The 24,465-nt window shown below is 40.4% G+C and overlaps 1 protein-coding gene across 1 annotated transcript in view; it reads right to left on the minus strand.

The window, feature by feature from the left end:
• LOC121871703 (unconventional myosin-XV-like) overlaps nt 1-18,701 on the minus strand; it is a 176,799-nt gene extending 158,098 nt beyond the window's left edge. Inside the window, exon 1 of the mRNA XM_042374114.1 lies at nt 18,519-18,701. The gene's annotated coding sequence lies outside the window, so the exon portion shown is untranslated. The remainder of the gene's footprint in view (nt 1-18,518) is intronic.
• Nucleotides 18,702-24,465: the final 5,764 nt, after the last annotated feature.

Here is a 24,465-nt window from a genome sequence, read left to right on the forward strand (position 1 = left end):
GTCAGTACTAGTGGAGATGGTCAGTACTAGTGGAGATGGTTAGTACTAGTGGAGATGGTTAGTACCAGTGGAGATAGTCAGTACTAGTGGAGATGGTTAGTACTAGTGGAGATGGTTAGTACCAGTGGAGATGGTCAGTACTAGTGGAGATGGTTGGTACCAATGGAGATGGTCAGTACTAGTGGAGATGGTTATTACCAGTGTAGATGGTTAGTACCAGTGGAGATGGTTAGTACCAGTGGAGATGGTCAGTACTAGTGGAGATGGTCAGTACTAGTGGAGATGGTCACTAAGAGAGGTACGGGGGTCTAGATGATGTGCTCAAAACTGCTCATTACACAAGATTAGTCCCGGAAATCTTCAATATTCGTTTTCTTTTTCTTAATGGACGAGGAGAACCTTGACCGGTGAGTTAATACAAGTTAACGAGGCTTCTCACTTCATGAAACAAAAACTTTTCTGCTGTCTCATGATACTTAGCGGACGATTATCAGGTTGTTCCTGTTCTTATATTTTAGAGCCCACAGCGAGCTTTAGTCAGATGGGATTAATTTACCAGGAGAAGTATAAATAACTGAGTAAATTACCCCAAATTTACTGTTTATACTTGTTTAAGGTTAGTTAATTTTACCGCCACACCACCCCGTTAAGTACTGTACTGCGGTGTCCCTCAGGGCCCATTTAATTTAAAACTCGAGTTGAAACACGATGACCCTCTTCAAGGGAAGATGTTTGATAATACGGGCGTTAGAGAGGAGCCGCCGCCACACCCCGAGGCGAACAATAGAAAGTTGACGTTGCTTATCTTGAGAATGTGATGTGTAGGCTACTGCAGCTGTCTTCGCTTAGGTACAACATATTATTACTATTTCATAGATTTAAATATACTGTGTAAGTCAACATTACATGAATTTACAGGTTCTTTCTTCTACTGTACATACGAATAGTGAGCTGCCTTACAGTTCTGTCAGTGAAGCATTGTTCCTCCAGGTTATACTTGAACTTAATTATCGCCGCAAAAAAAAAACGGACCAGGCAGCAAAATTAATGATGCGTCCTTGCTTCAGCTCATTGGGCCGTGTTAGTGTTTGTCATCTACCGCCGCCATGGGTGCTGGCGCCAGTCCGTTGCCACGATTGTTACAGCTTTAAACAATTATGTTTATTATGTTTTCTATTATTTATTGAAATTGGGTCCCACAAGAGGCCCTACGGATACAGCACACTGAGTAGCCTTTAGTACACAAGGAGACATTGAGGACCTGTACTCAACCGTAATCTCTTCCACAATTATTAAAGATTATAATTATTAATTCACAACTGGGCCAACTGGGGGTGCCCCGGGCGAGAACCATAGACCCCGAGGACAGAAAGCAAATATTATATCCCCTCGGCTGCTTAGTGTATACTGTTACTTCTGTTATAACTACTATTACTGCTACTATTTTACAACTACTACTACTGTTACCACTATACTGCCACTCTTAGCATTATTACTAGTACCATCATTAGCACCACCACAACTGCTCCTACTAAATATAAACCCCCTAATCTTTGAACTTCCGTCACCAATTGTAACACTGCCTACCACCATCTCCACTTGTAACACTGCTACATATACTGCCTCGGCCAACACTCACACGATGACGTCACCTCATCTCAAGGTTCAATCAGCTCAATTTGTGGTTGACGAGCAACATACGGCGAGGCTGGCAATGTTGTGTCAACCGCTCACTACCGCTGACTCATCTTTCTATCATTATCTACGTCTGTCTATATGCCTGCTTCTCTTGTCTCTTTCTCCGTCTGTCTGCCATCCTCTTTGTATTTTGAGTTGCTTCATCAAACGCTATCAATGCATTTGTTGACCGATTGACTCACTGTGAGGAAGTGTAATCCCCCTTGAAGGTCGATGTGACGTTGTGACGGGGAAGGACAACCTTCATACAGTATGAGCCGGACCTAGGCGGCTTCAGCTGCTGGTGTGGTGCAGTGAATCATATTAAAGTATGCTGACCACAGTCTTACCTTCAACACAAGCCGTAACCAACATGATAGCCCGTACCTGCTTAGTATGTGTCGTGCACATACCAGTGAGAGGAATGTAATCGTCGACGGAGCGTTGCCCCCTTGTGGTAAATGGTAAACACGAGTCAAGATGACCACTAACTGGTACAGTCTTCGTGGATGTTGTGCATTTAACTTCACAAATTCGTAAAAATATCAGATATATTTGTTATTCTTTCTTTCGAGAGGGAGAAGAGAATGATGAAAGAGAAGTGAATAAAAGGTAATGAGGTTGCGCGATATTCAAAGAGCCAGTACTAACCTGTCAGAATTCTTAACATATATATACGAGGGCCTCGGGCCCAACTCTCTCAGATTAATTTTACTAACATCCCGGTGAAAGATATTGGTCCATAACCTGAAGACAAAGAACATCATCCTTGATGAAATTTTGTAAACGAAACGATTTTTTTTTTTACACAACCAGTGAGGAACTTCACACTTTACCCACGAGAGTGAGAAGTAAAATACGACAATATGCTGCACCAAGTTGCTGGTCTTTGTCTGAATAAGAATGTTAAGCACAACATCCCCGTGAATTAGTAAAATCACTAAGATGCGACAGTCATCATATCATTCATTGCCTATGAGGAATAGCACAAAATTGATCAGATGACGTGAAGGTTTTGAGCGTCACGACAATAAACTTGTAACACTGTTGGAGCATGATAACGGTATGATCCTCTTTCATTTATAAATGTTACAGGTATAATATACAGAGCAGTATTCCATCACGTTTGCTGCCAACTGCGTCAGATTCAGTTGGTGTTACGGAGAAGTTGTGAGAACTGTGTAAATACCCTGCACTGTCTCTTAAATTTATTGTGAGAGAATCCACTTCACCCCAAGGAGTCAGATCGTAAAACCACGGTGAAGGCAACTCTACTCAAGGACACTGAATAATAAACACGAAATGTGGGTTTTTCCGATAACCAGAATTTTTCTTATTCATACACATAATCTAAGTACTGTACATTACAACTTAACTACAAGTGTTTTAGTCAAGGTGGTTATAATAAAAAAATAAAAATTGGATAGCAAATTTAATCATGGGTATAATTATATTTGATGGGGGTGAATTATTGTTATCTTTCAATGGTGGAGGTAGTGTGGCCCGTCTACCTGTGTTAATTACCACTTGTAATAATGTACTTTATCCTTTTGTTTGTGATTACCTAATGTATGTTCAATATTTTTCTTCGCCAGCATATTATTACCATTTACCATCATTATCAATAACACAAAAAACAGACCTCAGAATATACTACGGTATTACAAAACTTACCCTATCTTTGTAATGCAGCGACTAGATGTTAATGTTCTGTATTGTATTTTGATATAAATTTATATTCATTGTTTGTAGCTTAAATTATAATTATGAATCATACAATAAACTTAAGAGTGAGGACCAGCCCTTATCACTCTATCTTAACTGATTATATACAGTAGCTGTAATACGGAATTCACTAAAATAAATGACACTTAAGAAATAGAAATAAAATGATTTAAACCTGACAATTATTTTGTCTAGATATCTTTTCATTAAGTAAATGCTGAACTCCTTAGAACTGTGCAGCAAATTTTCATTCAAACTCTATCTGTTTTACCGGCCGTGTTAGCCTGTAAAACAGAAATAGTTTGAATGAAAAGTTGCAGAAAAAGTCGAACCTAACCAAACCTAGCTAAAGTTGTGACTTGTTTCCGGTCACCATTACTACACGCCACCAAGGCCTCGCACGTCTCACGCACATGTTACTGACTTTAGCCAGAGAAAGTTCCGTCACAATGAATGATATTAACTGAACAATGGTGAAGCAGCAGAAGTTCCTGTCACTAAGGCGGTGCTTCGGAAAAAAGTATAGACTGCTATAACTATACTGTACTTTAATCAAATTAACTTGTCAGCTATGCCCCCATCCCTTCCTACAGTCGTCCCTTGTTATATTCCTGTTAAAACGTCAAATATTGGCGATGTATTGGAGACAGACTTTTAACATCAATAATGTTGTTGAGGTCAACTCTCAACACAGAGGACTGGCAACATTTATATTATACCTTCACTGTCGCGTGCCAGTGATATTTAAAGGTTAGCTTTAGCACCAGCACGTCGTGGAACAGCGGTACAAGTGACCTTGGATTCCAAGGTTCCAGGATCGAACTGCCGCTAAAACAGTGTCCCCGGCTCCACTCCTCCCACCTTTGAGCGAGTATTAGCTCTCTGCCAGGGAGATAAACTGCCGACCCTCGGACGATTTGTGTCTAGCGTGTAACATTTACCATCTACAGCCAGCTGAGGAGCCAAATAAACACACGTCAGCGCCACATCGTTTCACCTCCTGGACGTAGGGCTACCTCTTACTTAACACCAGATACAATGTCACCTAAATGGCAAAGTTTTAGCACCTGGTGTTAAAGTCAGGGCACAAACCACTAGCACAAATTCTATAAATACCCGAGGGATGGTCACTAAAAAGTGGTGCGTGTTGGAGGTGGTGGTGGGGGAGGGGCAGGACCACACCACCCAGGTATGACCGCCGTGTTCCTGACCCACATACCGCCCCTGCCCACTCTACCTACTCTCACCCACCGCCAGAGGGAGGGTAGTCTGAGAGGGTACAGGTGGGCACGGACGACCCACACCAGTCCCTCCTCTCTCCTGCGCCTACGTCCATTACCTACGGCTTTCGGTGTACCTGTACCTGTCTTTAGTATTGAGGTGTTTCTGTATCAAATTACATGTTCATATAATATCACTGTTGTCTGGTTTTAGCACTGACAATGTTGAACTATTGTCCACTAAAAGTCTGGTGTATATATATATAGAGTATATCCCATAATGTCCCCCACCATCCACCAGTCAGCTTACTAGCCGTTCGAGCAGTCTGTCTGTTCTTAACTGCGACCTTCACTGTCCAATGTTGAATATGGCGCCAGTGTTACTATCCCCCTTACTGTACCTCCCCATGACACACCCACCTCCAAAATTATCACTTTATTCACAAAGGTTCACGATTTCACTATTTATGATTTTGAGTTCAGACAAAATTGTGGCATTTTGTGGTAATGTATGTTTCCTTTTGCATTTGAGAACATTCAGTAGAAAAAACTGTGTCGACACTTTTACAGTTACAACAGCCTTGGTGGCCACAAGACCTGTGGATGTTCTGTAGTATGTCCCAATACGTCATGAATTAATGAGCGAAGAATAATTGACATCGGAAGAGTAGTCCGTGAGTTAAGCAACACATTATACAACTAATTAGATCATTGTACCTAACAAACCTTAACAGTGCAGTGAGTGCGTAAATTACCACCATGGACTATAGTACTCACTTTAACTCGTTAACCTAACCGAGGGAGGGTAACGAGCTACATCCTCCACCACACCTCACTTACCTCCATCACTGAGTTACTGTATCATCAACAACCTTTGAGTGCTAGAGACCACAGTGGAGCGTGCACGGCCGACCTGCCTGCTGTACACAGCTCCCACACCCACATGTCTGTCGTTTTATGTCACGTTTACTTGACACAACAAGAACTTTTGCTTAACAGTTATACGTATTGGTCTAATCACTTCAATTTTTTTTCATAAAGAACACAAGAAACATTAAGTTCTAAATTAAGTTACAGTATGTTACCACTCGTGAGATATTGTATGTTCAGGTATTTCCTTTTATCATAATGAACATCAGAATTAATAGCTCCAGTGTTATTCAATATAAAGTGACTTTCATCTCAATGATAAACCCACTGTCGTCATTACAAACAGTATAACAGCTGAGACACTTTAACATCAATTCAATTCAATTTCAATAGTTTATTCCTAGATAGAGGAAGCGGGATCCTAGTGCTGTCACTAGGTACCCCTGTACAATAACACCAGAAGCATCTGGCAAGTGTCACAAGTATATACAGTATAAATATTATAAAGGGGCTTACTAAAGCCTAAGGAAGGAAGGATATTCCTTTACACATTATCAATATTATTTACATAGTATCTGGCCAGTATGGGGAGGATCATCGTGTCTCCGTCAGGGGGTCGTGGAGTGGTGGTCCAGCAGGCGTCACGGAAGCGTTGTGTGTAGGGACATCTTAGGAGGTAGTGGATAAGGGTGCGGCTGTCGGGTCTTCTGCATAATGCACAAGAGCGTTGCGCAGGGATGCGGGGATACCAATCTCCCAAGCAGTCATACCCAATGATGATACGGGCAGCAATCACGTCCCTTTTCCGCGACCCTTTCCCATAGACATACGAACTTTAACATCTTCAAGTTTTTGTATTACTCCGCCCCTCCCGCAGCGTCACCATCACTGAAGAACCGGTACTCGGACGTTTGGGCTTCTATAGACCTTGGTTTGTATTGGGCTATATGGGCCACAAACCCCGGACGTTTGAAACACGAGCTGTGTGTAGGGTGGACGTTTGGGCCATGGACAAAACATTACCGGACTGTAAATTATAATCCCCTTAATACCCCTGGGAACCTTCCAGCCAGGAACCTTCAGGTTAGGTTAGGTTAGATGTTATTTGTATTACTTTGATCCATGGCTCAAACGTCCTAACCACCCTGGCACAAACGTCCTCCATACGAAGAACCGGACGTCGTTTTTCATGCTACTCGTCTTCACGTTATGAGTGTTATTGTGCTGCCAAAACTGTCACCTTCATAACGACTGACTTCCTTGATTCTGACTCGTTTTATGTCTACATCGATAACTATATATTTTACAAATATTTCCAACGATGTACTGTATTGTTATGTTACTTGCCTGATAAATTAAAAATAAAATGTCCCTTCCATACATAACTTCGTGTTCTTTAAAGTCTAATACAAAACTTTTTGACACATTACATATATTAAATCAAAATAACTGTCTACCAAACAGTATACGCCTACAGTATATGGCAACCATTATAGCCAGTGTTTGCCAACAGTGTGTAACAGATGTGACCGAATGCCCAAGCAGCTAACAGACCGATTAGTAACGAAGAGGGTGAAGTAAAAGTTAACTAAACTAAGCCGTGTCTGAAAGTACAGGAACGTCCACTCACTACCTCCAAGGTCAACCACTCTACTTATAGATTCTGTTACGAGTTGGGGATTTAGAATATAGTTATACGTCTACCCAGATCCCAACAGGTAACAACAATAAAAAAAACAAAGACAATCGGACTATAAAAGGGTAGACAAAGGATGCGAGTTTTCGTTGTATATAATAAAGTACCATAAATCCTTTAACAAAATATTCAGCTTATAAATTACCCTTAACCAAACTTAACCTAAACATTAACAGTATATACATATTAATAAACATAAAACAATCTCGAAGCAAGTGGACGTGGGGAAATTAATACAAGATACTAGTACTTAAGTGAGGAGCTGAGATGGCTGACGAGTAAGGCTGAGTATTGTAGAAGACGGTAGGTAGTCACTGCACGTAGGTTTAGAGGATAGATGATCCTGTGGTCACTTCCCAGAGCCAAGTGCTCTCTCCTCGAATTGGAGCTGACAAAGAAGACTGAGGAGGTGACGCAACAACCAGGATAGGGAGAAGGGAAACCTTGGAGTGGTAACTAAGACGAGTCATACTCGTGTCTCGTCCCTAGATGGCGTTGCTCGTGGTGCTGGGTAGGTAGATCAGGACCATAGATGGCGTGGTTCGTAGTGCGGGGTGGAGGGGTTCGTAACAATTCCTACGCTAAAATGGTCACTATGTAGTTCAGACAATTCGCCACACATTGAGGGATTTACTCACACCACCGCAGTTAAATTACAAATTATCTCATATATGATGATCTCTTAATAATACCATAACTGCCTTTATATCATCAAGCTAGAAAAATCTTCCCCCAACGTATCAGCCTAACAGACGCAGACTGGGGGCGAAGACCATACACTGTACATGTACTTGTGAGCAAGTACTTGTGAGGGCCTGCGGCTCTGTGGTATCCGACACTGGAAAAGAGGATTTAGGCCACATATCTTGTCGAGTGTAACTACCAGCGATGAAGAATAACAAAGGGAATTATTGAAACTACATGCATTAGACGAAACCCAGTGCCGCAAGGTGTTACTTGATTAAATACGTGTATATTTTATGTGTGTACTTTAATAGCGTGTGACTGTGGCTCCTAGTTAAGGATGGGTGTTATGGCCACACCTGTACTGATAAATAACTGGTGTTTGCTCCCCCCCCCCCCAGGCCCTGTGTGTGTGTGTGTGTGCGTGTGTGTGTGTGTGCTCCTGACTAAAGTATGCAGCATGTGAATGAATTGCCATTAAAGAATTTCTTTGTAATATCATTGTTAACTGGGCGTCATGGTCTTGGGTAACAACTTCCCTCTAACGATACTTCCGTGACTCCACACCTTAATGTGTGTCTAAGTTTATATCTAATGTTATTCGGTATCAGATTTACTGTAATGTTCATTAGAAATCTTAACAGATCCTTGACGCCTTACGTGTCTACAGCATCTGTGTCAGTATTTTAACTTTAAGAGAATTTAAGCAAAACAACGAAAATTAAGAGGCTTAGATACGGGACGAGGCCGAGGTTGTTGTCTTGTATACTGTAAGCTGAGTGGCGGGGGGTCAGTGATCACCACCACCACACCTGCCGCCGCCACCACCACCACACACGCCGCGACTACCACCACACCTGCCACCGCCACCACCACACCACACACGCCACTACCACCACCACCACACCCACGCCACCACCACCACCACACCTGCCACCATTACCACCACGCACCTGCCGCCACCACCACACACCTGCTGCCACCACCACCACACCTGTCACCACCACCACCACACCTGCCACCACCACCACCACCACACCGTCGCCACCACCACACCTACCACCACCACCACCACCATTCACTCTCGCCGCTACTACCACCACCACACCTACCGCCATTACCACCACCACCACACCACCACACCTGTGTGTATCAGACTGAAACATCAATGTGTATAGCAGAGTGAAACATTAGTGCGTTGTATCAGAGTGAAGCATCACTGTGTTGTAGCAGTGAAGCATCAGTGTGTTGTACCAGAGTGAAGCATCAGTGTGTTGTACCAGAGTGAAGTATCAGTGTGTTGTAGCAGAGTGAAGCATCAGTGTGTTGTACCAGAGTGAAGCATCAGTGTGTTGTACCAGAGTGAAGCATCAGTGTGTTGTACCAGAGTGAAGCATCAGTGTGTTGTACCAGAGTGAAGCATCAGTGTGTTGTACCAGAGTGAAGCATCAGTGTGTTGTAGCAGAGTGAAGCATCAGTGTGTTGTACCAGAGTGAAGCATCAGTGTGTTGTACCAGAGTGAAGCATCAGTGTGTTGTACCAGAGTGAAGCATCAGTGTGTTGTAGCAGAGTGAAGCATCAGTGTGTTGTACCAGAGTGAAGGTGTTTCAAGAGTCACAGTAGTCCCTCTCGTCCAGCCACCACTAGACACAATACAGTTCACCTCCCCTTACACCCTCCCCCATCTATTTGTTGCTACCAAATGTAATTCACTTGTTGTCCTTCACACTCGGTATGGGTAAGAAGGGTGGAAAAGCTCCTGCTAATTCCCTTCTTGAACTCCAGCGGAAATACTTTAAAAAGGATCTAAAAAGACTAACGTCCACGGTAACTAGAGAGAAAAGAAGTTACCAGAGATCATACAGGACAATAAACAACAAGAACTGTAGTTGAGGTAAACAACATACTAAGTTGATTAAGTGGACGACCAACTAAGAAGAAATAATCTTAGGTTCATCAGAGCGCAGGAGGAACACGACAATACTGACCCCAATGTTGAGCGAGTGCAACACGTGGGGCAACACAAGGGTAAATCTTCCAGCCTACGCCCACGGGACATCACTGTAAACTCACACCAACAGACTAGGGACACCATCTACCAAGAGACGGAAAATAAACCACCTTTATTTATCGGACTTTGGTCGTTGGAGAACCTCGCCCGAAAAGTGAGAGGGGGCCAACCCCAGGCCTCCTTTTCCTCCTACTCCTCCACTATCTATGCCTGGAGTGGGGCATAAACAGACGGTCTGCCCTCCCTCTTAATTGCCTGCCTTTCCTCCCCCTGACCCCGACATAGTCCCCTCACTGCCCTAACGAGGTCAGCCAGAGAGGGCACCAGTTGCAACACCAACATTCCTCTCCAACAACGAAATGGTCACCAGCGCTGCTCTCCAGCCTCACTAAACGCTGATTATCTCTCATGGTAAAGGCCACAGCCAAGACATACCAAGCAACCCAAGTGTGTAAGTTGTACCAAGTTTGTCAGTAATAATCCTTCGCCTGAACTTCCTTATTTCCCTTTTAAGTGACTCCGAGCTACTGCTGCGCCTTAATCAGGATCATTCTTCCGATGATATTGAAATTATATATTTCCCCTGTGTCTCCCAAACCCTATGTTTCATTCCCATTATTCATGTGAAGGCCACACACCTTTCAGATGTTGGTCGTGATACCTTCCTGCCACACTCTCTCGTCTTCACCCCTGAAATTTGAATCAGGCACAACTGTGAAATGTAAAGACTTTCTTGTTGGCTGCCACCCATACTCTGCTTTAAGACAATCAACAAGACCCTACTGGAATAACTGTTACTTCTGCCACTACTATCGATCATATATGGCCACACAATTATCTTTACAACACTTACAGCAGTCTCTGATCACTTCCCTGTGTTTATCGCACTCAACATTGATATGGGGGCTTTAAAATGTATATAAAATAATAATACAATATAGACAAAACTAGGACGGCAGCAACCTATAAAGTGTTATTTAAGGGTCTTGTCTACGCCACAAATAACTCCAGCTAGAGGTGTTGTCAGTTCTTCACAATAATAAACGACTCTTCTAATAAATTCTTCCCTCTCAAAGTAAATAATATAAATAATGCAAACTCAAAACTTTAAATAACAACTGATATCAGAAAAAAAATAAAGAAAACTTTATCTTTGGTGAGGCTTTTCCAAGTACTGTACTCGACAAAATGACTCAGGCTCACAGAACTCATACGTGACTGGTGTAAAACTAAATTAGAATACTACACAGACAACAGCAGATGTACTGTACATGGCGGAGGAGGTTTTATTTGAAACCTGTCAATTTAATCCAAACTCAAACACAGATGGACACTTCAATACGTACGATACTTTATTAATGTTGATAATCGCCCTGTATAAAATATTACTGAGCTCTGTGATGGTATATCGAACTTCATAGCTGACAAGTTAAAACACTGATCGTCCCTACTGTCTCTGAAGAAGAACTAAAAGATGCAAGGACGCGGTTCCAAGTTGCAGACGCGGGTAATAACAGTATTCCGATGCGCACCATTTAAGGTTGTGTCTCCATTACTGATCTGTTCTGCTACACTTCTGCAACTCATCTTTTCCGGCTGATATTGTCCTGAACCAATTGAGAATAACAAATGTCCAACCTGTAATAGACAAGTATCCTTTTCTAATAACAATAGTATACTCACAGTGTTGTTCCAGAGCAAGAAGGCCATCGATTGGGCCCTATACTGTATTTAAACCCATTTGATACTAACCAGTAGCTACAGTTGAAATATTCTTAAACCTCTCTAAAGCCTGTACACCATAAACTACTGTACTCACTCTCTTACCACCTAAACGCCACCAAGTGTTTCACAATATACTTCACAAACAGGAAATACTTGTCTATAATGAATAGTGTCTCACGAGGCTCCAGGATTCTCTTTGTGGTATATAACGTACACAGTTAACGCCAGCACAACTGCCAAATTCATTATACTTTCTGATGACAATAACTTTATGCCAGCCATGTAGATTCTCGTTCATATTAAAGGGACGTCATGAATTCTGCATTAGTTAATGCAACTCACTGGCCTCTGGGCACTGGGAATACAATTCTTAAACGAGAACAAAATACTACCTTCCTTGGCATTATCGATGCTTACCACTTAAGCTGGTATAAATACACTCAGTATATACTAAATAAAACCAACAATCACTGCAGCCTCTTTTACCTCAATCGTCAACTGTGCATTAAGGAAAAATCCACAATAATCTTGTATATCTGTAATTAATTTACTAACATACTATGGAGAGTCTCCGGCACCACTCGGACAAAATCTCTGACTAATGTCCATAAAAAGTTCTGTCTACAAGGACTAACACTATAAACAATGAACACAAGAATAAAGTACACAACTGTACTTACAAACTTGAAACTGATTAAGGTTGCATATATTAATGTCTATGTCTACTGGTGAGCCTTTATTGATTACTTTCAGCTCAGGACAATTGAGGAATAACACAGGACCTCCAGGGGCCACCACCCATGATTTCTCTTCGCAGTCCTAAACCCCAATAACCTAGGTGTTTGTTTTAGGCCACAAACCATAAGTCTCCTCCACTCCACACATATATTTCATCCAAGTAATAATTAAAATTTTGAACGACTTTGGAGAATTCTGTATCACAAGACCATAATTCCTGTGTACAGAACTAGGGTGGTCTTACCCCTTGTATTCCCTGTGTACCAGAGTGTAGACTAAGCTGTGTAGTTGTTGTCCACCTCCCAGTATATTACCAGGTGCCACTAAAGACACTTACAACTCTCAGAAGGTTGACTCAAGTTAATATACTGTATATAACTTGCTGACGAGATTTTTACATTACCACACCTGCCACCATAGCACCATTACATCTGCCATCCTAACATCACTACCACACTTGCCATCACAACATTACCACACCTGCCACCATAGCGCCATTACATCTGCCATCCTAACATCACTAGCACACCTGCCATGCAAACATCAACTACCCCACCTGCTATCCTAACATCACTACCACACCTGCCATCCTAACATCACTACCACACATACCATCACAATAACATTATCACACCTGCCACCGCAACACACTACAACATCTGCCTAGACACGATTCCTCTCAATGCAGAAGGAAGAAATTTTTGTATCAATGTTGACAGGTAGACAAGTGGCAGGTGAGGACGTAAGAATGTGAATTACCCAGCATGGCGGCGTGTGAGGGAGGAACAGCTGATCACTCTCTGGTACCTGGCAGTGATTCGGGAGGGCGAAGCCATAAACTATGAAAAAAAGTAAACTTTTCCTTCTTTTTAAAAAACATTTCTGTATTCTGCTCTACATTTTTTGTACAAGTATCAAGCTTTCTGTTTAAGTTTCAGTAAGGATTAAAGTTTAAACACACAACTTCTTCATCAAACTGCAGAGGCTTCTTGGGTAGTGTCAATTATTTCCGAGGGAGTAGAGAATCCCCTGAACACAGTCTATTAACAGCCTATTCCACACGATTTAAGAGTTCTTCACATGTCAGAGGTTACCAGGCAACATGTAGATACTGAGATATGTATATACGGTACAATATAGATATGGGCCGATACACCACATCATGGCACCTCAAGCAACTTGTCAAGAGAGATACGAATTCTCCAAGTAGCAAAACGGTAGAACAATCTCGTCTAACACTTGGGACTTCAATCTTAAAGAATTTATAATGTGTTCTATATTCCACTATATGTCAGACGGGGTAATGTTGACGCTCTGTGTCGCGAGATTCAGGGAAATGGCCTTGTTCTAGATCTGATAGTCTTGTTGATTTTACTTCATATGACAACTACATATTTACTAAAATTACACCAAAAATGTTTTACCTATCAATGCATCAACTATTAAGTAACTCTATGCAATGAACAGAACACGTTATGATGATGCATGACGTATATACTATGTGTGAAGCAAGACAATAATAATTACTATATTTCACTTGTCTTGGCTCACGTGTAATGTACAGCTGCTCTACCAACCTACTAGTATCATTAATTTTCTTTAACCAATAAAGCATATCGATGGAGTCTGCTTAGTATAATAATAATTAGTATCCATAAAGATTATTAACATGTTACTTCATCATCTCCTGGAAACGTCTAAAGGTGTTTGATCATCAGGCGAGATAAGCGGAGGTTCCTATTGTTCGTGAGATCCGAAATATCATGAATATTTATATTCATGTGTAATGCGACTCATGAAGGCATTGTGCTGCTGAGTCACGATTCCAGCCAACCATAAACAGTAATAAGTCACAGATTCATCGATTAACCAAAGGCTGACTCAGACAAGTGTTAGGATGTGTGAGGAAGGCTCAAAGGTTAAGGAGCGTCTACGTGTGGGAGGGATGTCCCCGTCTGACGGAGAGAAAGTTATATTTTTGGGGGTCAAGATCACCATCAATGCTAAGGAGGAAGTATTTGCTTCCCCCCCCCCCCACCTCTGCTACACACAACATTAAATCATAACAAGCAGTTCAGTACAGCCGGAAGTAAGGACCGCTGTTAGGTGAGTTCACAGTCAAGTAATAACTTGGGAGTAATGACTGCGGTACTATAAGGGTCTCGAGGCGTGTCAGCCTCGGCTATTGAGTCCGTCGGTGACAAGTTCAACACGGGACTATCTGGTGGAGGGAGGCCTCATGAGCCCGCTTTCAAGTACCGTTACCGTACAGTGAAGGGTTATTGGTAGACAAACCGATACTTCTGCTTCACCCTCACCCCCACCAGGACACACCATAACCCTACCTGTAGGGGTGCCTTTATACCAAAGTGGGTACTGTGCATCCCACCCTCTGAATCCACACTTTAGTCAGGTGTTTATGGTATACAGACATGGTAGAACACATCTCCCATTGAGTACAGTGTAGCCGGAATGAACTGAATTCTGATTCCTGCTGGACCTCCGTCTTCACAACCCGGTGATTGATCCACACACGAGGAATAATATTATTGGTAGCTGGCCACAAGGGACGAGGTTGTAAATGAACGCGTCTGCAGTATAACGAAGCTGTGAAGTCTCTATACGGATTTTAAAAAGTTGATGAATTTAATATCGTCTTGAGTGAACAAGAAAAAAATGGAGGGCAGGTAGGAAGCGCCATAGATAAGTTACCTAGGACGACTAGCACCCCTAACAACGCATACACAGTAGTATGATTCTAAGACTAATATATTGTAAAGTGAGACAAATATGCTAAAGTTCCTGAGTATAACTACAAACACAAATAGAGAATCAATCTTAATTGCAAATACACGTCCAGTATTGTACATACATGTGAGCATATTGAAACGGGGTCACCTGCCGCGTTTCAGGAGTAACTACGACACGACGATAATTTTATAATATTTGGGAAGTTTTTTTAAATTAGAACAGATATGCACTCAAGAGCCATTATACAATCTTACATATAACAAAGTCATTTGAACATACAAACAATAATTTTCATAGATTATAACAAAAATTTATTATCCTCATTCGCAAGACAGTCCGTTAAGTTTTCAGGTTTAATTGGACGATTATCCCTAAAACTTATGACTTATGTGTACAATACATTCAACCCAACTAACCTGTATGTATGAATAGGAACACACATATGTACACACACAGACGGACACGAACCCACATCCCGGTAATAAGCAGTACCGCTGACTGACCGATTGACCCACGTATCCACTGGCCCCCCGTCCCACCCCTGCCTGCTGGCTGCCACCCCACCCCTGCCTGCTGGCTGCCACCCCACCCCTGTCTGCAGGCTGGCCCCCACCCCACCTCTGTCTGCTGGACCCCACCCCACCTGCCTGCAGGCTGGCCCCCACCCCACCTCTGTCTGCTGGACCCCACCCCACCCCTGCCTGCAGGCTGGCCCCACCCCACCTCTGTCTGCTGGCTCCACCTCACCCCTACCTGCTGGCTGGCCCCACCCCACCTCTGTCTGCTGGACCCCACCCCACCCTGCCTGCAGGCTGGCCCCCACCCACCTCTGTCTGCTGGACCCCACCCCACCCCTGCCTGCAGGCTGGCTTCCACCCCACACTTGCCTGCTGGCTCCCCACCCCTACCTCATCCCTGCCTCCTGGCCCACACCTCACCCCTGCCTGCTGGCCCCCACCTAACCACTGCCTGTTGGCACCCATCTCACCTGTGCTAGCTGGCTCCCACCCCTCCCCTGCCTGCTGGCCCCCCACCTCACTCCTGTCTGCTGGTTCCCACCCAACCCAAGCTTGCTATAGCCCGCACCTCATCCGTGGCTGCTAGCTTCCACCCCACAACGGCTCGCTAGCCCCCACTCCTGCCTGCCGGCACCCACCCTATCTCGGCCCGCTGGCTCCACCCCCTCCCTACTGGCCTACACCCCACCCCACTCCAGTCTCCTGACCAAGGCATCCTTCAGAGATGAACACCAGGATTCTCCTCTCCTCCATCCGCTAATCAAGAGGACCTCTCCAGCATAAGACCACAAGAGAGGGAGGTTTTTATATATACAGGTTCCCGGGAAGTAAGAAATTATACCTAAAGACTAGACACCCCAGCATATTTCACCTGATGATTAAACTCCTTCGGCTTCCTTGGGGTTATGTTAGGTTAGATTACATTAGATAAGTTAAGTTAGTTAGATTAGCTTAAGTTGGGTTGGGTTACATTAGACTAGCTTAGATAGGGTCGGGTTAGGTTAAACTAGACTAGGTTTGGTAAATTACGTTAGGTTAAGTTAGGTTAGGATACATTAGACTATAGTAGATAAGGTTAAATTAGGTTAAATTAGATCACATTAGATTAGGTTATTAAATTAGGCTGTTAGATTAAATTAGCTTAGATTATGTTAGGTTAGCGTAAGATTGTTTAAGCATCAGGTGAAATAGGCTGGGGTGTCTAATCTTCAGGTGATACATTTGGGGAAAGCTGATCAACTATGTAATTTGATCAAAATTCTGTTTATTTTATCTATCATTCTGAAGTATCTTGTTTAAGTGGATGGTATACGATAACTCAATTGTATTCATATATCAATTTATCATATTGGGTGTGTGATAGGTCTACAATTTATTACTTTGTGTTCACTTGCTTGTTAATTTAACTTTTGATTGCACTAACTTATTTTGGCACTTCTTTTTTATTCCGTAGACACACACACACACACATATATATATATATATATATATATATATATATATATATATATATATATATATATATATATATATATATATATATATATATATATATATATATATATATATATATATATATATATATATATATATATATATATATATATATATATATATATATATGTGTGTGTGTATATATATATATATATATATATATATATATATATATATATATATATATATATATATATGCTAAACCTCAGGACTAAACTATGAACTTTACACATACTTAGAACTCAAGTCACAAAATTTGATCCTTAGACAAGTTATTTTAAATCTCAGACCAAACTTTGAATACTGGACACATCCTTTGAACCTCAGGACCGACACATTCTTTGAACCTTAGATACATAGTTAGAACCTCACACATTATTTGAACCTCGTGGATATACTTTGAACCCCAGGCACAAAATTTTAACCTTATGACAAAATTTAACCTCAGACACATAGGCCTACTTTAAACCTCGGAAACAAAATTTGAACTTCAAGTACAACCTTGGAACCCTAGACACAGAATTTGAACCTCCGGCAGAATATCTGAACCCTATACACAAAATTTGAACCTCAAGCACAACCTCTGAACTCAAGAAAAAATGTGTAACTACCCAAAGAAAATTCTAAAATCCACATTGGAATTTTCAGAGCTCTTCTAAGTTTCAGCTCTTCAGCAGAAGCTTTCAACCTTCGGACTGTCATTTAAACTCTGATCACATACTAGTTGTGGGCACACTGTCTCCCCCAACCCGACACACACACACACACACACTCTCAACACACTGTTTTCTCCAACAAATTCTAATAATTAACACAAATTCTACTAATCTCACGCACATATAACCTCTTTGGGTCCTGGATGTGAACCCAGTAGGAATTCTTAGCGTCACCTAACTATTGACCGGCCAGGGGAGGGTGTTTGGGCGGCCGCCTAGCTGATGACCGGCCGGGGGTGGGTGGCTGGGTGGCCGCCAACATCCTAGGCTAGGTGACTCGAGGCAGTCGGTTTATCCATATCTCCTCCTGCAAGAACTAGCAGGGTAAGTCGGTCTAGAAAATACCTCTTTTCATGACACTGGGTTCGGAAATATACTGCTGACGTATTTAAATGGTTAGAAGCATGGGCAGAGAGACAGCGACACAGACAGATGAGTTCCAAGAGAGCGCCGGCATCTGGCCAAGTGGGAGTGTTGGCTGCTTCCTTCAGGTGGCGTTGAAATCCCTCACACGCATATTTTTCTCCGTGTCACTTTTAGATTATTCTTGTTTCTGGTAATGTTACTGAAAGCACTTAATTCTCTTTCCAAAAGCTTAGTTACAATTCCAATTATAACGAAGGTATCAAAGGCGAATCCTAAATGCATATAAACAATATGTGGTTAAGAAAAAAACAAATTTGAAATATTTACCTTTGGTAAAGACGTAGCGCTGCGTACCCCTTCACCTACGACTATCCACAGTACTACACTACAATAACACTAAAGTACCGATTAGTATCCACTTTATCCGTATACTGAATATGTATACGAGTTTTATATATCCAGGTGCAAGAACAAACACCGCCCCGACGTGTAGGGTAACTCACCACACTGTCCAACGACACCTGACTGACTTGCCTTACCTCAACACCCCAAGACATTCCTCGCTCAGTGCCATGTACCTTTCTTTGTCGCATATTTAATCCTCATTTATTCAGGAACACAAAGAAAATATAATTTTACTGTGGTCATATGTACGTATTAAATATTTATAGTACGATCAAATATTTTATAAAAATCAATTATATAGATAACAAAATCTCCTCTTGTGATATCTTTCGAGCCTTTTCTGTCATCAAGATAAGTTAGTCATTGAATTCCTAGTTTGATACCTTAATATAACGAAAACTTCCCTTGTTGCAATAGTCAAAATCACAGAGAAAAGTTTGCTCACACGAAGCATGAAACTTAAATAAGACTTATTGTTAATTATATATTTCATCATCTTATATACTTACAAAAATACAAACCAGCATCTTAGTAGGCGCCGTAAGTCGGGCGGTGGAATTGTGTCAGAGACGTTCGGAGTGTTTCAAATATCATTGTCACCATTAAAATAGATTATTTTTTATAATCTGTTATTATGGCCAAATATAAATAGAATTGTGTCATTATTACAACAAACTGAAACAATAAAAACGATATTGAATACTTTTGGTTATTTTCATGGTGTATATAATTCTCTCCATTATTATCAATATCATCGCTCAGGCTAGCCTCGCCAAGGGTCCTCAGAAACTCTCAGGTCACACGCTTCGCCATCCTCGTCGCGTCAAAAGAAAGTCTCGACAGGTTTTATTAGCATCTAATAACTTTTAATTTTAATATTATTCTAAAACAAAATATATATAGATTGAATAAATTAAAAGTCGCATTACCGCCCTCCCTCCTCAAAACAAATGGCAAGACGGAAGCAACTAATAGAATTACAAATAATTAATCAGTCATAATCCAACCACAACCTTCGGCAAATACTGCCGGCTACATATTATAATTATATTTCATCAGTATTTTAACTATTTACGTCATAGTCTTAATATAAAAAAATATCTTAAACGATTAGATTAACTTGGGAGAAATTTATGAGTCAAGAATTTTCTTAATACAGTATTTCGATATGAATAAAAAAATGAGTCCTAACTGCTAAGTATGTTTCTTTTAACAGAAGTAAAACGAGTAATATAAATAGTCATGTTCACATTCAGTAACTTGTCTCGCACTATGGCGGTAATGAAGACCTTAAAACTGAGGCAAACATGAATTTAAAGCAATCGACCTTCACACACGTGTACACACAGGTCTAACCCAATAAGATTTTCCTGTGAGTATGCAATAAATATTTTTTCTTCTTTTTTCTTAACAGGTAAATTATTCGTCGGTTATTTAAACTGTCACACACATCTCTATCAAAACACATCACCATGCTCGTCTCACACCAATAAGCATGTCACAGTACAGTACAGTATACTGTAATAATAAGTAAATAATACAATAATAAATAAATGTAACACTTACATTGCGAGGTGAGCTGATAATACGTAGATGATATTCCGAAAGTGTAATGATAACACTGGTAAATGAAGTAAAAGCCCATATTGAAGAAATGGAAGACGAAATCTTGCCATTGGTATACTGGTACCCTCTTCAGCCAACTAATAAGTCACATGATCTGTCTCCTAAGTTGAGGTTGGGTGAGGATTAGGGGGAATCTTCTTGATGATAGTATTCAGGATCAGGTTCAGGGTCCACTGATATTATTTCTCGTTTTCCCCTCGTTTAGTGATCAGCTTTTCAAGTACACATCCTAATCACCAAACGAGGGATACCTGGTATTCTAACATAATAAGAGCATTTTTTTGATACTTCATAAATTAGGTGGCTTGTCTGGTAAAGGATTAAACATGTCATGAATCTATGTAGTATTGGCAATGGTGTATGAAAGTGAAACTTAAAATCTTAAAAGAAATAGGTGCTATATGAATGTATAAACACATTAGTAGGTTTCCTATAAATACTGAATTTAAAGGTGTTACCTATTCTGTGGATCAGACAGTCTAGGAATGGTAATTTGCAGTTATTCTCTAATTCCACAGTGAATTTGATTGAGGGGGCTAAGTTGTTAAGTTGTGGTAGAAAAGCTTTTAGGTCCTCATTACATGGCCAAAGGCACATTAAGGTATATATGTATCTAAACCAGACTGCTGAAGGTGGTAAAATATTACTTAATGAATAGTTTCTTCTCAAAGAATTCCATATATACTTTAAGTTGCTTAATACTGTTGAAAGCGGATTACCCATTGCCATATCAATTTTTTTGAGCATAATATTCTCCATTGAATTCAAATTTACAATCCTTAATACATAGTTTGATAAGTTCGATGAAATCATCTTTCGAGACTGGCAATGAAATATTATCCAGGGAACCTGTGAGGAACTCCAGTAAATCATCAACTGGGACCTTTGTAAAGAGTAACGTTACATCAAACTGCCTTATGACCCGAACATTGTGGACACCTGCTGTCCCCTAGGGACTTGATCTCACTCTCCTCTACGGTAAATATTAGCCTTGTCAAGTATTTCTCCTTAGTCTGTACTCACCCCTGAAGATGTGACTTACACGAAAGTGCTTGGGAACTTCGCGTTTTCTTGTGGTTATCAGCATAATATATATATATATATATATATATATATATATATATATATATATATATATATATATATATATATATATTTAGAATTAGTCCAAAATATCACATATTTGTATACGTTTTCTCCACAAGGTTTATTTTTGTCCATTAGGTACAAAATGCACCCAGAAAAAAATTGGATCATTTAAAGGCATATTTAGAGGTCAATCCAATGTCCTCTTTTTTTCCATTTAGTACATAATAAGGATTTTTTCAGGGCTAGATAAACACATTATAAACACATTGTCTTTATTCAGCAAAATACAATTATAAGTTTTACAAATTACAAACTAAATAACTCTAGAACACCAATACACATTCTTCTTTTTGTATCCCTTCATCATAGCAGCTTTGCTTGCCGTTGGTAACTTCTTGCGATGAGCTGCAACAACCTGTAAAGGTACTGCTTTTGGTCCTCATTTTGCGTTATAGACTCATTATAACGCTCTATGAGCACAATTGCCCTCTCTGCGCTGTCATTCACCACCTTCATATTTATCGCACGATCTCTCATTGTGATAAACACTTCATCGTCTTTCCATGTTTTGGGATCCTACTCAAGAACAGTTGTGCTCTTTCTTTGCCATCTAGTGTAAGAACATCAAAATATCTAATGTACGCTCAGTAACAAATGAGGCCACATTACTGATAGGAGTTTCATCAGATAGGGACAATACGCCTTGAAAAGTCCTGTTTCTTTGGCACTGGATGTTTTGTACCATATTCTTCTTGGTTTCAGTATCGATCCTGTCACCAAATAAGCTTAGACCGATAAGATGTTCTGATAGATACCAGAGATGTCGGCTAATTGCTTGCTTGCTGCGTGTGCAACTTTCTCATGAGGATATTCCTTTAAAACCTTCATTAGCTGCAAATCATTGAATGGAGCTCGAACAGCCATTGGTGCTTCATGCCAGAATCTCACATACAGGTAATAATTGCCTGCCATTCATATGCCATGACACAAGATGGAAACCTGCATAATATACTATTTAGATTGATAATGAAATAATTGTAGAACTGATGAGATATAAATGAAATAAGTAACTTCATCTGATTAATGGTAACCCTTGTCTGTGTTTCCTGTTTCAACCTGTCATTGTCAGTCCCTATGACTCAATACTTGACTCTTTGCCCTTTCCAAATAGGCAACTAGGCTATATACATTGAAATATACCCAATATAATGTGTTGTGTATATTAAGACTGTATCATGTGGACAGAAAATTCAGTCCTACACTACAAGTATAATATGCAAAATGGATTGACCTCTAAATGTTAATGAATATGGATAAAATTTTACAGACCTTATCTATGAACCAAATGGACAATTTTAAGGCTTGTGAGAATATATTACTACTTATATTTTTACCATATAGTTTTGACCATATATATATATATATATATATATATATATATATATATATATATATATATATATATATATATATATATATATATATATATATATATATATATATATATATATATATATATATATATACATAAGGAGAAAAGAAGAAAACACGAAGTTCCTACTGCTGTGTAATTCACATCTTCAGGGTGGGTGCAGACTAAAGAGGATTACAAAACTCACCCTCTGTATATAAACACCTTGTTTTGTACTCCTCTTAGTCTGTACTCACCCCTGAAGATGTGAATTACACGAAAGGCTTGGGAACTCGTGTTTTCTTCTTTCCTTGGTTATCAGCATATACCTAGAGAAGTCGGGGAAAGTGGGGTCAAAAACAAGCAGGTCCTGGGAAGTAAAATTGGAAAGGTATACTATACAAACAGTCTCGGGCATTTAAAATAAAATAGACTTGCTGAGAGCAGTTGTATGTACCGAGAATGCTGGAGCGTCATAACAATCACGAAACTTTGGATGAATCTGGCGAAGCAAAATTTATCAGAGTACCATAGAAGGGTACAACCTTTTCCTGCATAAGGACAGGAAGGTAGGAAGGGGAGAGGGGTCACACTCTTCGTCAAGGATACAGTAAAATGTTGTATTAGTAATTCAATAAAATTGAAATAGGAACCGAGTCTGTATGGGTAGAAATCACGGAAGGAAGAAAAAACTAATTATGGGAGTGATTTAGGCCCCCAAGTCTTGGGAAAAAAGCGCTCCAGCCCATATGGCAGGAAATTTTGTAGGGTAGCAACAACCTGTATGCATTATGGGGAATTTCAACTTCAGAAATATTGACCAGGACAACATTGGCAGGTGATTATGAATCTGAAGACTTCTAAACAGTACAGGACAATTTTTTTATACAACTAATTACAGAACCTACTAGAGGTGACAATATAATAGACCTAGTATTAACAAATAAAAGAAAATAATATTATCAGAGATGTCACAGAAGGGGAAGAACTAGGTAACAGTGATCACAGAGAAATCCAGAATTTCACCCTAAATTGGAAACGAAAACAATGACAATATGGTCAGAGTCCCAAACTTTCGGTTGGCGGATTATCAGGGGCTAGAAGGTACCTAGGTAGAGGTCACCTGGGAACGATCACGTCAGTCACAGTCATAGATGACACAACAATTGATCATGATATAATATATTCACTAGTATACTACATAAAGCACAAGAACAAAATATACCTTACAGAAAAATTAGGTCAAATAAAGAATGAGCCAAGGTGGATGAGCAGAAAACTTAAACATGACCAGAGGAATAAAGAAAGATATATAAGAAATTAAAAAGGGGAGGGAGGGAGCAGCTCAAAAATAGGTATAATAGACTATCTGGGAATGTTAAGAAAATGTAAGGAAAGCAAAAGAGACTATGAAATCAAAACAACAAAAGAAAATCCAAGGCGAATCCCAAGGGATTTTCGAGGTACTTATATAGAACAAGGTCAAGGACAAAGTTGAATTTAAGTCAGGGAGGGCTGATAAATGGCAGTGAAGAATTAAGCAAAGCATTGAACAGCTACTTCTTATCAGTTTTTCTACAGAAGAGATTAACGAGGAAATTCGAGAGGTGGAACTGATATTTGGGGAGAAGAAATTAAAAGAATATCATTATCAGAAAGAGGATGTTCTTATGAGGATAAATAAACTAAAGACCGTCCCCAGGGCGGATGAAATTTTCCTCCGAGTCTTGAAAAATTAGCAGG

This window comes from Homarus americanus, unplaced genomic scaffold (assembly GCF_018991925.1).
Source record: "Homarus americanus isolate GMGI-L3 unplaced genomic scaffold, GMGI_Hamer_2.0 scaffold39675, whole genome shotgun sequence".
NCBI lineage: Eukaryota > Metazoa > Arthropoda > Malacostraca > Decapoda > Nephropidae > Homarus > Homarus americanus.